The following is a 17,391-nucleotide window of genomic DNA, read 5'->3' as shown; positions in this document are numbered from 1 at the left end:
AAAACCCCAAGTGTAATAACCTGTCTTGGTATTGCAGACCCCCCAGTCCTCTAATAACCTTGGTCGCTCTTCTCTGCACCCGCTCTAGTTCAGCTATGTCTTTCTTATACACCGGAGACCAGAACTGTACACAGTAGTCTAAGTGTGGTCGCACCCACCAATACTCCCAGGTCTTTTTCAGTTATAGTTTTGCCCAGTGATTCACAATTAAGCATATAATTATACATTTTATTTCCTCTGCCCAAGTGCATTACCTTACATTTATCCCCATTAAAGCTCATTTGCCATTTATCAGCCCAAGCTTCTAGTTTACATAGATCCTCCTGTAATATAAAATTGTCCTCCTCTGTATTGATTACCCTGCAGAGTTTAGTGTCATCTGCAAATATTGAAATATTACTATGTATGCCCCCTACAAGGTCATTAATAAATATGTTAAAAAGAAGGGGGCCCAATACTGACCCCTGTGGTACCCCACTGTTAACTGAGACCCAGTCTGAGTGTTTTCCATTAATAACCACCCTTTGTTTCCTATCACTGAGCCAATTCTTAACCCACATACATATATTTTCCCCTATCCCCATTGTTCTCATTTTATGTATCAACCTTTTGTGTGGAACCGTATCAAAAGCTTTTGAAAAGTCCATATACACAACATCCACTGCATTTCCTTGGCCCAGTCCAGAACTTGCCTCCTCCTAAAAACTGATCAGATTAGTTTGACAGGAACGGTCCCTCGTAAACCCATGTTGATATTGGGTCATGAGGTTATTCTTCTTCAGATACTCTAGTATAGCATCTCTTAGGAAACCCTCCAGGATTTTACCCACAGTAGAGGTTAAGCTTACCGGCCAATAATTTCCAAGTTCAGTTTTTGTCCCCTTTTTGAATATTGGCACCACATTTGCTATAAGTACTCCAACGCTCCAACTGGTCGACTGTATACAACTGCTTTCAAGCTTTTAAACACAAACACAGAGAGTTTGGTAAGAGTGTCATCATTTTTTTTTCATATCAAAAAAAAAGAAAAATTATGAAGGTTTCTCAAACAATCCTTGGAAAACAGACAGCACTCAGAAGGTATTCGAGTACTGTCCGATTTTTTTCACGGACTCATAGACTTGCATTGGTTAGTTTGATCTGACACTAGAATCAAAATCAGACATCAATTCAATGGAATGGTGGCACTAATAGGTATGCCCTATATCTGCTGCAAGAGTCGACAACTACCACAGTTGTCTAACGTTTTCAAGATAAAAAATATATCTAAAACAACTTGCGCTAGTGTATATGATATGTGGCAAGAAATAACAATGAAGATGTTAAAATTGTCCAATTTTATTAAATACGTAGGTTACAAGAAGTTAAAAATCATTGTTTTAAAAGGTGGCTAGTGGGCTAAAAGCAATGGGAGGAGGGAAGATAGTCAGGATGGGAGCCCTAGAAGTTTTTCCTGGTTGAGAGGCAGTTATGAGCTTCCTGGAGGGTCTTTTGATGACCAGGTCGGAGGGTCCCCCTTATATGGAGAAAAGGAAGGGAATTGTTTAGTGGAAAGTTTTAGTGGTTGCCTTCTTATATTATTGTGATATCTAGTTACCTGATCTGAGGTGTAGGAGGCTTTTGGGGAAGGGATCCGGTCAGGTGTGGGTTATCCACGTTCCAGTTAGACTGCAAGGGAATGAGAGTCGATTTTCCTTCAGTCACGAGAGGTCTTAGTTGCCTAGGGGAGGGAGGGGGGAGAAAAATGGGTTTTTGTACCCGTGTTGGTCGATTGTAGTTAGAAGGTTTGGATGCAGACAAGGGGGAGGCTTCCACTTGTGGAGTGAAGGCAATCACCTATATTTAGTGACAAAGGGAGTGGGAAAAAAGATTAATAAGAAATGGTGGTATTTTATAACGAGTACTGCTACAGCGCAGTGGTGGAATATACCTGTACAGGTCGAGTCACTTATTTGTTGCTGACTGGTGCTGTTTAGGAGGAGACCAGCATTTAGTGGTTGCAAGGTGCTAAACACTGGTGGGTGTATCCGTGGACCCAGGAGTAGTTAAAGCAAATGGGTTCCTTGCTGGAGTGGAGCAGGGTAGAATTCCTGCAGCATTAGTAGCGGGTGGCTTGTCTTGGTTTTATAGAAGTAGGGGCAGTCCCCTGACCGCTGTTGTTTTAAGACCTTGCGTGGGTCAGAGAAAACAAATCACAGCTTAATCACAGTGTGCATAGAAGAGTCCAGGGAGCTGCACGTATTGTAGCAAGTTGGCACAATGACTTACAGTTCAGTCGCACTCTTCTTGTCAGTTGTGGACATCCAATGTCAGTGGACCTGTGTGGCTGCCGGTCCGTGTGGCAGAAGAATTGACGCGCCCCCTGGGCCGTGGGGATACCCGGAGCCAGGCCTAGTAGATGCTGGGGGTTGTAGTCACCGTGGCGGTGACCCAGTCCGTGACTCATGGCGGTCAAACCAGGGTAGTCTTTGTGTCTCTGTTATATATAGTCCGACTATGCCACCTGTGGAATGCGGTTATTGGGAACCGCCGCTGCGGAGCAGTCCACTGAAGCTGGTGGTATGTGCAGCAAGGTAGTGTAACTCCCCACAGGAAGAGTATAGCTTCAGGGCAGCGTGTTTGGATGATGGTGGTGATGGTGCAATGTGTCGCTGTGCAAGAATGATCACAGAGTCCAGATGATGCAGTCCCAGATCCTTTACTCACGGTTTAAGCAGTTCCACTTACAGGGCCAGTGTAAGAGCCCATGGCATCCTGTGCCAAACACACCAAACACACAGATGCAAAGAGCTACATCTCCCTGGACAGTTGCCACCTCCCTAGTTGGTTATTCAACATCCCAAAGAGCCAATTTATGCGACTTCATAGAAACTGTTCAGATACCAAATACTTTGAGGAGGAAGCAGGAGTACTAACCACCAAATTCCAAAATAAAGGATATGACCCTCATTTCCTCACCTCAACCAAAAATCTAGTAAAACATATGTCACATGACAACATTCTAAAGTGTCCCACTAAAACGATTCAGTTAGCATCTGATGATTTGAATGTACCCATTATAACACCCTATAACTCCAATACACATTTACTAAAGAGAATCATTAAAAACACTGGAGTATCCTACAAAATGATAAGATTATCGGTGATAAACTCCCAAAGTACCCACGCTTTATATACAAGAAAGCATGCAACCTGGGAAATCTTGTGGCCCCCACAGTCCAAAATTACCCCCCCCCCAAAAAATGGAACCCTCTCCTATACTAAAGATATCTGCGGCTTCTTCCCATGTCAAAAATGCACAGTATGCAAAAAACTAACTATGAAAAAACAAAAAGTAATAACCGAAAGAGACGAAACACATACCATACCAGATTTCATTACATGCACAACAGAGGGGGTTATTTATTGCTTAAAATGTCCATGCAGAAAACTATACATAGGCAGAACGAAACGCCCCATGAACACTCGTATTTATGAACACCTACGGAATATCACCAACAAGTTTGACGGACACCGACTTTCAAAACACTATGCTGAAAAAAATGGGGGTTCCACAGCAGGAACCGTGGTGACAGCTATACAAAAAGTGCCAAAACAATGGCGGAAAGGTGACTACCTGAAACAAATGTCTCGGGTTGAGAGTAAATGGATCTTTATGTTTGACTCTCTAAAACCTAGAGGTTTGAACTCAGAAATCGAACTGTTTGCGTTTAATGAAGATTGACAGCCATAAAAAAAAAAAAAAAAAAGTGACAGCTACCTGCCCATTGGTACACTCCCACCCATAGACCTATAAAAAGGACCCACAAGTGCCTAGGGATCAGCTCTGAAGAAGGAAACCGGAGTTTCCGAAACGTGTCAGCCTTTCTGATCCCCCTAGGCCATCGTACCGGTACTGACCCACGTGACGTGACGCCACGCAGGTCCTCAAGCGGCCAGTGTGCACAAGCGCGCAGGTCCTCTACTGCACTGCCGAGTGCCGACACACAGAGATTGGGGAGAGCGGCGGGTCTCCGGCCGGGACCCTGCCCCTCCCCTCTCTGCACCACGCCACCAGCGCTCATTCATACAGCGGAGGAAGCTTCTTCTGCCACACGGACCGGCAGCCACACAGGTCCACTGACATTGGATGTCCACAACTGACAAGAAGAATGTGACTGAACAGTAAGTCGTTGTGCCAACTTGCTACAATACATGCAGCTCCCTGGATTCTTCCATGCACGCTGTGATTAAGCTGTGATTTGTTTTCTCTTTCCCACGCAAAGATTTAAAACAACAGCGGTCAGGGGACTGCCCCTACTTCTATAAAACCAAGACAAGCCACCCGCTACTAGTGCTGCAGGAATTCTACCCCACTCCACTCCAGCAAGGAACCCATTTGCTTTAACTACTCCTGGGTCCACAAATACACCCACCAGTGTTTAGCACCTTGCAACCACTAAATGCTGGTCTCCTCCTAAACAGCACCAGTCAGCAACAAATAAGTGACTCGACCTGTACAGGTATATTCCACCACTGCTCTCTAGCAGTACTCGTTATAAAATACCACCATTTCCTATTAATCTTTTTTCCCACTCCCTTTGTCACTAAATATAGGTGATCGCCTTCACTCCACAAGTGGAAGCCGCCCCCTTGTCTGTATCCAAACCTTCTAACTACAGTCGACCAACACAGGTACAAAAACCCATTTTTCTCCCCCCTCCCTCCCCTAGGCAACTAAGACCTCTCGTGACTGAAGGAAAATCGACTCTCATTCCCTTGCAGTCTAACTGGAACGTGGATAACCCACACCTGACCGGACCCCTTCCCCAAAAGCTTCCTACACCTCAGATCAGGTAACTAGATATCTCAATAATATAAGAAAGCAACCTCTAAAACTTGCCACTAAGCAATTCCCTTCCTTTTCTCCATATAAGGGGGACCCTCCGACCTGGTCATCAAAAGACCCTCCAGGAAGCTCATAACTGCCTCTCAACCAGGAAAAACTTCTAGGGCTCCCATCCTGACTATCTTCCCTCCTCCCATTGCTTTTAGCCCACTAGCCACCTTTTAAAACAATGATTTTTAACTTCTTGTAACCTACGTATTTAATAAAATTGGACAATTTTAACATCTTCATTGTTATTTCTTGCCACATACCCTATACACTAGCGCAAGTTGTTTTAGATATATTTTTTATCTTGAAAACGTCAGACAACTGTGGTAGTTGTCCTCTCTTGCAGCAGATATAGGGCATAACTATTAGTGCCACCATTCCATTAAATTGTTTTCTAACCCCTTTTTTACCACTCTTGGAGGCTGCTTTTTAGGTATACAATACAGTAACATCTCTTCGTTTTTTCCCATCCTAGCAGTTTATTGTAATCATGAGTGACTTATGGTCTGATCGTAAAAACCGTATACAAAATATCCACAAGTTTTTTAATACAGCCCAAAACATATCACCCCCAGCAACAAATCTAGACCACATTAGTGAGATGAAAGAATCACTAAAAACCCTGGAGCAACTCCCACTTAAAGAAATAAAGGGATCTGTGGGAAGTTGCCACCCTAGAAAGATACCTAGCCTATGACAGTATCCCAGCCGGCCTATTAGTAACAAAATCCCTGTCAGGAGACATATGTGACCCAGATACACTTCTGGAATGGGACAACATGTTTAAATCCTTCTCCAAACAGGCTGTTCTGTTTATTATTAACAAAAGAAAACAACAACTGATGGAGAGTAAAACCAAAATTGCTGAGCTATTCAATGACATAAAACCATATAAACATCATCCGGAAATTATCAGTCTTTCAAACAGTATAAGGAATAGGATAAATTAAAAAGAAAAAGATATTGTGGATAAGAAAAGATGGAAATTTGGATGTGACGCTGTCCCAACCATTAACACACAATATCACGTACGGGAAGGATTAGTTTTTGAGTTGTGGACGAGGCCATAGCCAGTCCACCACCATCGGACACCCAAATATCAGAGGACAGATTTTCCACCCATCCAACACCAGACAATTATCATCAAGCACATCTGGATGGCCATAGAGGAACAACAACCAGCCCTCAACCTCCCACTGAAGCTACCTCCCCAATACTTACACCCATTAACACACAAAACCGCTTTGACCCACTGGAAACAATTATTGAATCCCCTAGCAATAATAATCAATATCCTACCTCCTCCCAAGACAACGGCTTGAGAACCAGAGCAAACTCTCAACACCCACAAATTTGTAAAAGGGCCAGCAACTCAATTTTTTTTCAGTTGGCCCAAAGAAAAGGCGCCAAAGGGGCTGTAGAGGAGGGCAATTCTCCAAAAAGAAGAAACAATCAGAAGAGATAAACAGTAAAGGTGACTCTATTTTTAACCAAAGTAAACACAACCTAAAACCCAATGAAATCAACCTATTTAATAAAGGCCTGAAGTTTGCCCCCTCGATAGGCCTTAACAAATTTCAGGCCTTTATTGGAATCAAACAATTCATGAGAAAACTGGCTCTCAAAAAATATTACATAAAAAAGGAAACCCAAACTCCAACACAGGATCAAGCCAATCCGCCCACTTCATCGTATATACACACCAATCTAAAAATGAAATCTAATTTACACCCTCTCAACGAATACTCCACAGCCTTTGAGAGCTTCCAGCATAATGTAATAACCGATATACGTAAACTCAGTGATAAAAGATGCACAAAACTGAAAAATAATCTAAGCATGGCTGAACGAAAAGCAATAAAATCCCTACAAAACAACCATGACATAATCATACGCCCTGCAGATAAAGGAGGAGGCATCGTCATCCTAGATAGCGAACATTATCAAAATGAGGCACTTAGATTACTTAACGACAAACGCACCTATAAGGTACTTGCTAACGACCCTACCTCTACCTACTCTAATGAAATGAGACAACTTACCAAAAAGGGACTAGAAGCAGGTTTTATGAATAAAGCGGAATTTGCCTACATTAACATTCGATCACCTAGATTAGCCGTGTTCTATTATCTTCCTAAAATACACAAATCTCTTACCAATCCACCAGGAAGACCCATCATCTCAGGGATACAATGCCTCACTGCAAACCTTTCCAGATACATTGACAACCATCTACATGACTTTGTACCACACCTACTGGCCTACATCAAGGACAGCCAACATGTACTACGCATACTAAAACAAGTCACATGGGAGGAAAATTACATCCTCGGCACCCTTGACATCACATCCCTATATACGTTAATCTAACATGAAAAAGGATGCCAAGCGGCTTCATATTTCCTAAAAAAACAGAATAAACTCCCGGAGGGCCAGATTTCATTCATCAGTGAATGTATGCGTTTCATACTTTCACACAATTACTTCAAACACTTGGAGAACTACTATACCCAGCAATGGGGCACAGCGATGGGGACCAGGTTCGCGCCCAGTTATGCAAACCTGTACGTCGGAAAATGGGAAGACTCCACCATCTACCCGGGTGGGTCGCTGCGCGCGAACCTGGTCCTATGGCATCGCTTTATTGATGACATAATTTTTATCTGGTCCAGCAACCAACTCTCTCTGGACAAATTCATTGAGGAGATTAACCAGAATGACTGTTTTTTACATTTTACCTCAACCACGAGTACCCAACAAATCAATTTTCTTGACCTCAATATCCATGTCCGGGATAATCAGATCCACACCGGCACTTTTACCAAACCCACAGATGCAAACAGCTGCATCTCCCTGGACAGTTGCCACCTCCCTACTTGGTTATTCAACATCCCTAAGAGCCAATTTATGCGACTTCATAGAAACTGTTCAGATACCAAATACTTTGAGGAGGAAGCAGGAGTACTAACCACCAAATTCCAAAATAAAGGATATGACCCTCATTTCCTCACATCAACCAAAAATCTAGTAAAACAAATCCCACGTAACAACATTTTAAAGTACCCCACTAAAAAGATTCAGGTACCATCTAATAATTTGAATGTACCCATTATAACACCCTATAACTCCAATACACATTTACTAAAGAGAATCATTAAAAAACACTGAAGTGTCCTACAAAATGATAAGATTATCAGTGATAAACTCCCAAAGTACCCACGCTTTATATACAAGAAAGCATGCAACCTGGGAAATCTTGTGGTCCCCACAGTCCAAAATTACCCCCCCCCCAAAAAATTGAACCCTCTCCTTTACTAAAGATATCTGCGGCTTCTTCCCATGTCAAAAATGCACAGTATGCAAAAAACTGACTATGAAAAACAAAAAGTAATACCGAAAGAGACATAACACATACTATACCAGATTTCATTACATGCACAACAGAGGGGGTTATTTCTTGCTTAAAATGTCCGTGCAAAAAACTATACGTAGGCAGAACGAAACGCCCCATGAACACGCGTATTAATGAACACCTACGGAATATCACCAACAAGTTTGACGGACACCGACTTTCAAAACACTATGCTGAAAAACATGGGGGTTCCACAGCAGGAATCGTGGTGACAGCTATACAAAAAGTGCCAAAACAATGGCGGAAAGGTGACTACCTGAAACAAATGTCTCGGGTTGAGAGTAAATGGATCTTTATGTTTGACTCTCTAAAACCTAGAGGTTTGAACTCAGAAATCGAACTGTTTGCGTTTAATGAAGATTGACAGCCATAAAAAAATAAAAAAAAAAAAAAAAAGGGAGAGAAAAAAAAAAAGTGACAGCTACCTGCCCATTGGTACACTCCCACCCATATACCTATGAAAAAGGACACACAAGTACCTAGGGATCAGCTCTGAAGAAGGAAAACGCAGTTTCCGAAACGTGTCAGCCTTTCTGATCTCCCTAGGCTACCGTACCGGTACTCACCCACGTGACGTGATGCCACGCAGGTCCTCAAGCGGCCAGTGTGCACAAGCGCGCAGGTCCTCTACTGCACCGCCGAGTGCCGACACACAGAGATTGGTGAGAGCGGCGGGTCTCGGCCGGGACCCTGCCCCTCCCCTCTCTGCACCACGCCACTCATTCATACAGCGGAGGAAGCTTCTTCTGCCACACGGACCGGCAGCCACACAGGTCCACTGACATTGGATGTCCACAACTGACAAGAAGAGTGCGACTGAACCGTAAGTCATTGTGCCAGCTTGCTACAATACGTGCAGCTCCCTGGACTGTGCTATGCACGCTGTGATTAAGCTGTGATTTGTTTTCTCTGACCCACGTAAGGATTTAAAACAACAGCGATCAAAGGACTGCCCCTACAGTCATGGCCAAAAGTTTTGAGAATGGCACCAAAATTATATTTTCACATGATCTGCTGGCCTCTGGTTTTTATTAGTGTTTGTCTGATGTTTATATCACATACAGAAATATAATTGCAATCATATTATGAGTACCAATAGGTTATATTGACAGTTAGAATGAGTTAATGCAGCAAGTCAATATTTGCAGTGTTGCCCCTTCTTCTTCAAGACCTCTGTAATTCTCCCTGGCATGCTCTCAATCAACTTTTGGACCAAATCCTGACTGATAGCAGTCCATTCTTGCATAATCAATGCTTGCATTTTGCCAGAATTTGTTGGTTTTTGTTTGTCCACCCGTCTCTTGATGATTGACCACAAGTTCTCAATGGGATTAAGATCTGGGGAGTTTCCAGGCCATGGACCCAAAATCTCTATGTTTTGTTCCATGAGCCATTTAGTTATCACCTTTGCTTTATGGCAAGGTGCTCCATCATGCTGGAAAAGGCATTGTTGGGCGCCAAACTGCTCTTGGACGGTTGGGAGAAGTTGCTCTTGGAGGACATTCTGGTACCATTCTTTATTCATGGCTGTGTTTTTAGGCAAGACTGTGAGTGAGCCGATTCCCTTGGCTGAGAAGCAACCCAACACATGAATGGTTTCAGGATGTTTTACAGTTGGCATGAGACAAGACTGGTGGTAGCGCTCACCTCTTCTTCTCCGAATAAGCTGTTTTCCAGATGTCCCAAACAATCGAAAAGGGGTTTCATCAGAGAAAATGACTTTGCCCCAGTCCTCAGCAGTCCACTCCATGTACCTTTTGCAGAAACCAGCCCTTGCTCAAAGAGTCTCCGCCTCACAGTGCGTGCAGAAGCACTCACACCAGCCTGCTGCCATTCCTGAGCAAGCTCGGCACTGTTGGTAGTCCGATCCCGCAGCTGAAACAGTTTTAAGATACGGTCCTGGCGCTTGCTGGTCTTTCTTGGGCGCCCTGGAGCCTTTTTGACAACAATGGAAGCTCTCTCCTTGAAGTTCTTGATGATGCGATAGATTGTTGACTGAGGTGCAATCTTTGTAGCTGCGATACTCTTCCCTGTTAGGCCATTTTTGAGCAGTGCAATGATGGCTGCACGTGTTTCTTTAGAGATAACCATGGTTAACTGAAGAGTAACAATGATACCAAGAACCAGCCTCCTTTTAAAGTGTCCAGTGATGTCATTCTTACTTAATCATGACTGATTGATCGCCAGCCCTGTCCTCATCAACACCCACACCGGTGTTAATGGATCAATCACTAAAACGATGTTAGCTGCTCCTTTTAAGGCAGGACTGCAATGATGTTGAAATGTGTTTTGGGGGTTAAAGTTCATTTTCTGGTCAAATATTGACATTGCAAGTACAGTAATTGCTGTTAAGCTGATCACTCTTTGACATTCAGGAGTATATGCAAATTGCCATTACAAAAAATGAAGCAGTAAACTTTGGAAAAATTACTATTTGTCTCATTCTCAATACTTTTGGCCATGACTGTACTTCTATGAAACCATGACAAGCCACCCGCTAATGCTGCAGGAATTCTACCCCGCTCCACTCCAGCAAGGAACCCACCATTTCCTATTAATCTTTTTTTCCGCTCCCTTTGTCGCTAAACATAGGTGATCGCCTTCACTCCACAAGTGGAAGCCGCCCCCTTGTCTACATTCAAACCTTCTCACCACAATCGACCAACACAGGTACAAAAACCCATTTTTCTCCCCCCTCCCTCCCCTAGGCAACTAAGACCTCCCATGACTGAATGAAAATCGACTCTCATTCCCTTGCTGTCTAACTGGAACGTAGATAACCCACACCTGACCGGACCCCTTCCCCAAAAGCCTCCTACACCTCAGATCAGGTAACTAGATATCTCAATAATATAAGAAGGCAACCTCTAAAACTTTCCACTAAACAATTCCCTTCCTTTTCTCCATATAAGGGGGACCCTCTGACCTGGTCATCAAAAGACCCTCCAGGAAGCTCATAACTGCCTCTCAACCAGGAAAAACTTCTAGGGCTCCCATCCTGACTATCTTTCCTCCCATTGCTTTTAGCCCACTAGCCACCTTTTAAAACATTGAGTTTTAACTTCTTGTAACCTACGTATTTAATAAAATTGGACAATTTTAACATCTTCATTGTTATTTCTTGCCACATACCCTATACACTAGTGCAAGTTGTTTTATATATATTTTTTATCTCAAAATCAGACATGTTTCAATGATTTGGAGCAAACAACTTCATCCACGAAAATGCACGGATATGTGAACAGCCTTGTGATTATCAAGTGTATGCATTCTATCCATGGAAAACACAACTCATACATGAAAAAGTGATGTATGAATGAGCCCTTAGTAAGGTTGAAGTCCATGTTCTTAAAATATGTGGCTATGGCTAACCAAGTAGTTACAGTCTGTCTGCACTGACAGATTTTTTATGCTTTTTAAATCATAAAGACGGTCCAAACATTATCCTTTTTTTGTGATTAGGCAGACCATCTTGTAGCTGCCTGTAAATCCTGGAGAAAGAATCAAGTTTCCTGCCCAGGGGTCTACTGGCAGAATTCATCAGCTTAAGGATATGGTCCAGGTTAAACCTGGATGAATCATGCATTTTATAAATGATGAACGTAGGGAAGGGTCTTGATGGCAACCATCCATTCGAGTGTCGCTGTCTGCCCTATCTGTGGCTACTATGGAGACCAGAGTTTGGCTAACATAGAATCAGTGTTTGATTCCTGGTTTGATTACCTTCTGTAACCCATGTGATAAAGATGAAAAATAACACTACAGCAGCTTTTTATATTCCCAGTCCTAGGAAAGGGGCTAATCTTGTACATGTGGGAGGCAAGATAATAGAACTAGATTTTCCCAATTTTGAAGGTGTCAGTTGCATCTTGCCTAGTTGCAGTAGTGCATCGTCTTAGCTCCAAACAATTTATGGAAATCTTGTAGATCAACTAAAAAATGGTATACACCAGCTTTTTTGTGCTCAGGCAAAGAAGGGGCCCAATTCTGTGCAGGGGATGGCCAAGGAAATCCATGCCATTTAATTCCCAGAAACTCTTTATTTTTAAACATAATGAGGATGGAAAATAGTAATCATAGAAGACATGGGAAGCCCTGTGCAGGGGCCCAATCACGTGCAGGGGCCTTTCTGGGAATATCTTCGAGATCTAATGCCCAGAACCAGGGCCGGACTGGCCATCTGGCAATTCTGGCAAATGCCAGAAGGGCCTGTCTGGTCGTGGGCCTCCTTGTCTGCTACAATGTTATCAGAATCTGCATCCTCAAGATGCCCATGCTGTTAACAGTTATGATGGAGCATAAAGTCATTGGCTCCATCACTTACCCGAGCAGGCCGCGAGTGTCCCTTTTGTCTGTGACCTGCCTGAGGCCAGCACCAAGCGGGGGACGTCGACGGTGCAATGATGTCACTGCATCGCACCGCCAGCATCCACGGCGAGAATGGATAGAAGAGGAGATGGAGGATGTGGTGCCTGGATTAGGTGAGTATAGGGATTTTTAATTTTTGGGGTGCTGTGAATTAGACCATCATATTATTATTATTATTATTATTATTATTATTATAGCATAATTTATTCAGTGGCACTTTACATGTGAAAAGGGGTATACATAATAAAAAACAGTGAAATAATCTTAAACAATACAAGTCACAGACTTGAGCAGGAGGAGATAGGACCCTGCCTACGAGAGCTCACAGTCTACAAGGGATGGGTGAAGATATAGTAGGTGAGGGTTACTGCAGGTTGTAGGCTTGTCGGAAGAGGTGGGTTTTCAGGTTCCTTTTGAAGGTTTCCATGGTAGTCAAGAGTCTGATGTGTTGGGGTAGAGAGTTCCAGAGAAGGGGGGAAGCATGGGAGAAATCTTGTATGCGATTGTGGGAAGAGGAGATAAAAGGGGAGTAGAGAAGGAGATGTTGTGAGGATCGGAGGTTGCGTGCAGGTAAGTACCGGGAGACTAGGCCACAAATGTATGGAGGAGACAGGTTGTGGATGGCTTTGTATGCGAAGGTTAGGGTTTTGAATTGGACGGAGGCCACAGAGCAGGAGGTTGCAGTAATCAAGGCTGGAGATGATGAGGGTGTGAAGTAGTGTTTTTGCAGATTGTTGATTAAGGAATGTACAGATCCGGGATATATTTTTGAGTTGGAGTTGGCACAAAGTGGAGAAGAAGGATGAAATATTGGACAGACATTGTGGGATTTTGGTTAGTAGGGAGGAGATATCGGGTCCGGAGAGGTAGATCTGTGTCTCATCAGCATACAGGTGATACTGAAAGCCGTGAGACTCTATGAGCTGTCCCAGCCTAATGATGGTACCCCCAACAGCCCCCCACATAGTATGATGTTTCACCTCATAGCCCCCTATATATAGTGTACTGTTGGGGGTACCATCACACTATATAGTGGCTGAGAGGTGTACCATCATAATATATAAGGAGCTGTGGGGTGTACCATCATACTATATGCGGAGGGTGTTGGGATGATCATCATACTATATAGGGGACTGTTGTAGGGACAATCATACTATTTAGGTGGCTGTGATATGGACCATCTTACTATATAGGGGGCTATGAAGTGAAACATCATACTATAAGAGGGGCTGTCGGGGCTGTGCCATCATATTATATGGGGTGAGGTGTTGGGGGAAATATCATACTATATAGGGGGCTGTTGGAGGAACCATCATACTATATGGGGGGCTGTGAGGTGGACCATCATACTATATATGGGGCTGTGATATGGACCATCATACTATATAGGGGGCTGTGGGGGGACCATCATATAGTATTGGTGCTATGGGGGATCTTCATAGTGTATGGGGAATCTATCATACTATGTGGGACGACTGTGGGGGACCATCTTACTGTGTAGGGTGGTTGTGGTGGACATCTGTGTGGAGTGGCTGTGGTGCACAATATACTGTGTGGAGGTCTATGGGGAACATTATACTATGTTGGGGACTGTGGTGACCATCATACTGTATGGGATAGTTATGGGGGACATTATACTCTTTGGAGGTTGTGGGGTCCTCATACTGTACAGGGGGGTTTGGTGGACATCATACTTTATATACAGGACTGTAGGGGGACCTTCATACGGTATCGGGGCTATAAGGGATCTTCATAGTGTATGGGGGATCACACATACTGTGTGGTGTGGCTATGGGGGGACCATCTTACTGTGCAGAGTAGTTGTGATGGACATCATACTGTGTGGAGTGGCTGTGGTGGATATCATACTATGTGGGGGTCTGTGAAGCCTCTTACACTATATACTGGGGCCTTTGGTTGATACCATACATTATGGGAGGCTGTGGTGACAATCTTACTGTGTGGGGTGCTGTGGGACATCATACATTCTGTAAGGTTTATGGGGCAATCATACTGTGTGGGGTCATCATACTTTAAAGTCTAGTTAAAGTCTGCAGTGACTGTATATGACTGTGGACTTCTGAATACTCACATAACTTGCACGCTGTGAGGATTCTCAGGTGCTGGCACTGGCAGTTGGTGATCATGTGCAGTGGCTTAACTTGAACAGCATGGGCCCTAAAGCAAAAGCTCTAGTGGGGCCCCCAATTATTGCAAGCTGTTAATAGCATTGGTCTTTTCATATAGACCAAAGGGACTTTTGGGGCCCCCTAGGCTCCAGGACCCGGGTGCGATTGCAACCCTTGCACCTACTGGAGTTACGCCCCTGGTCATGTGACCGCAAGTATGTAATTGGCATATATGTGATCACAAGCTAACTAGACGTGCACAGCCTCGCTCAATACAAGTGAAACTAGCAAAGCCAAAAACAATTAGTCGGAATGTGTCTGGAGGTGTGAAAATTGCATACATCCGGTTACATGATGGCCGCTCCCAATGCCGGCACCAGAGAATCCTCAAACTGTGCACTATGATGATTCAGAAGTCTGAAGTTACATAGACTTTCACCTCAATCCCTTTAACGATCAGTATGGTGGTATTATCAATATGGTATATTCTGGTAATATTTGGTTATGGTTTGTTGGTATTTGTCTGTAATATTGCTATATTATTTTTTTATATTATAATTGTTTAATTTTATATAGCAGTATTATTGGTATTATTACAAATATTGGTCTTGTAGTAAATCTTGATTTCCTCTAGGCAGAGTAACGTTAGTAATTTATCTCCAACTGGTCCTCGGGGGCGGGGACAGAATGGGCCTGTGTGATTTCAAATGCCAGGGCTGAATTTCAGTCCCAGTCCATCCCTGCCCAAAACATCCCAATTATCATGAAAACTGAGAATGGAGGTAAAGAATATAGTAATTATGGAATGGATTTTTTTTCAGAATTTTAGACTTTAGTATACAGTTCTGAACAGAGCCCCATTCCTGCATAGGGGCCTGCTGGGGGAATTAACACCTATTAATGCCCATAAGATATGGTAATCATTTTCACTATGTTTTAATTTTAGCCTTTTCTGCACAGTCAATATCCCCAAAAATTGTACTTTTAGCCAAAAATTATAAAGATGGCAAATAAGTAATCATGGAAGCAATTACTTATTTTTTATGCTATGATAAATCAAGTTTTTCGCAGTGCAGCACTAAAATTTCTAAAAATGTTACATTTTATAGCATAACACAGACCAAAGAAAGTCCCAAGAAGCAGCAGTGGTTGACCGATACACGACAGCCTGTCAACAGCAAATGGAAGCACCATAAGGTCTCAATGAATCCGAGATGACGGGATAAATATGGAAATACCTCCATCACTTGTTGAATCTTGGCAGCATTTTTTCTTATATTCATAGTTGGGGAATGTCCTAGTTGATGCTACATTTATCCCTACCAGCAAATTTTGGAGCCTCTTTGAAGGGCCTCAGTAAGCGACTTGTGTTCCTCATCACCTGCAATTTGCGGATCTCAGGTAACAGTTTCTCAATGCATCAACTGGAAAATTTTTGTAGTGAAATATCTTTTTTTTAGTACCCAGAATGCAGTAATTTAGGGGACCAGAGGTTAGAAAAGACACAGATATCATTGACACCGCAGTGGCAACAGGCTGCAGTATTTGAGTGATATTTATGTACATCAAATTTGACTAAATGGGTTTGCAATAAAATAAGTAGTTTGTGAAATGCACACTTGGGTAAGCAAATAGCCACAAGTAAAATATTCACATTTTTTACTTTTCTTTTGTATTTTTTTTTACAGAACTACCCTCTTCTCAAAGAGGACAGACCAAAAAATACTAGATACATGCCCCAAAAAACAACAACAGGGGCAACAGACTACATTATTGGTGTGGCAAGTATGTAAATTAGACTAATATCAGAGGTTCACAAAATAACTGTAGTTTGTGACGTACTTTGTGAAGCAGTCACGGAGTGAAATGTATTTTTTTTTCTTTGAGCAATGTTTACGCTCTGTTTTTGGATGAATGAAAAAAAAACTGTATTTAATTGAAATTCTGCCAGCCAGCAGTACTAATGAATCACTGCTTTCTCGGCTATCTCTCTCTCTTCCTACCAATTGAATTGTTGAATTATTTTACTTTCTTCACACACTAATATTTACTGCTGATCTATTGCACATACTCTTTGTATATAGTACTATGTTCAGTGTTTTATGACTTTCTCTCCCTATCTCTATGGCTAAGATTTGAGCTGTGATATCCTCTCATTATCCAGATTCACCACAAAATGACTGCTGCATTCCCTACTTCTGCTTTTTTATAGGCTATACTGTGTGCACAATTATTAGGCAATTTGCACTTTTGAAAATTTAATTTTATTATTGAACAACTACAGGGCAGCTAATCAAGCCAAAAGGTTAATAAACCTGAATATTTAAGAAAGTAAAAGTGAGGTTTTGTCTTTCTTAGGAGAATATCTATATGTACAGAATTACTGGCCAAATGAAAAATCTAAGTCTTCTTATCTAAATTGTTTATTCTCATCTTTTAAAGTGAGAAAAATAACTAAATAATTCAAAATGTACACAAATACATTTCTGAGATTAAAAAATATATCAGCGACTAATATAACCCTCCTTCTTTTCAATAACAGACATGAGTCTTCCATCCATGGAGTTTGTCAGTTTCTTAAGCAGTTGACTATCAACTTTTTGGGT

General features: G+C 42.5%; 1 long non-coding RNA gene across 1 annotated transcript in view; it reads left to right on the top strand.

The window, feature by feature from the left end:
* Positions 1-16,985, top strand: part of LOC141165240 (uncharacterized) — a 131,231-nt gene extending 114,246 nt beyond the window's left edge. The window contains exons 2-3 of the long non-coding RNA XR_012251108.1: positions 15,895-16,186; positions 16,474-16,985. This is a non-coding gene — a long non-coding RNA (uncharacterized lncRNA). The remainder of the gene's footprint in view (positions 1-15,894; positions 16,187-16,473) is intronic.
* The last annotated feature ends 406 nt before the right edge of the window (positions 16,986-17,391 follow it).

The sequence above is a fragment of the Phyllobates terribilis genome, unplaced genomic scaffold (assembly GCF_046119375.1).
Source record: "Phyllobates terribilis strain yellow unplaced genomic scaffold, ASM4611937v1 Scaffold_11__3_contigs__length_659146591, whole genome shotgun sequence".
NCBI lineage: Eukaryota > Metazoa > Chordata > Amphibia > Anura > Dendrobatidae > Phyllobates > Phyllobates terribilis.
Note: the sequence above shows the minus strand (reverse complement) of the source record. Positions and strands in the feature narration are given on the sequence as shown.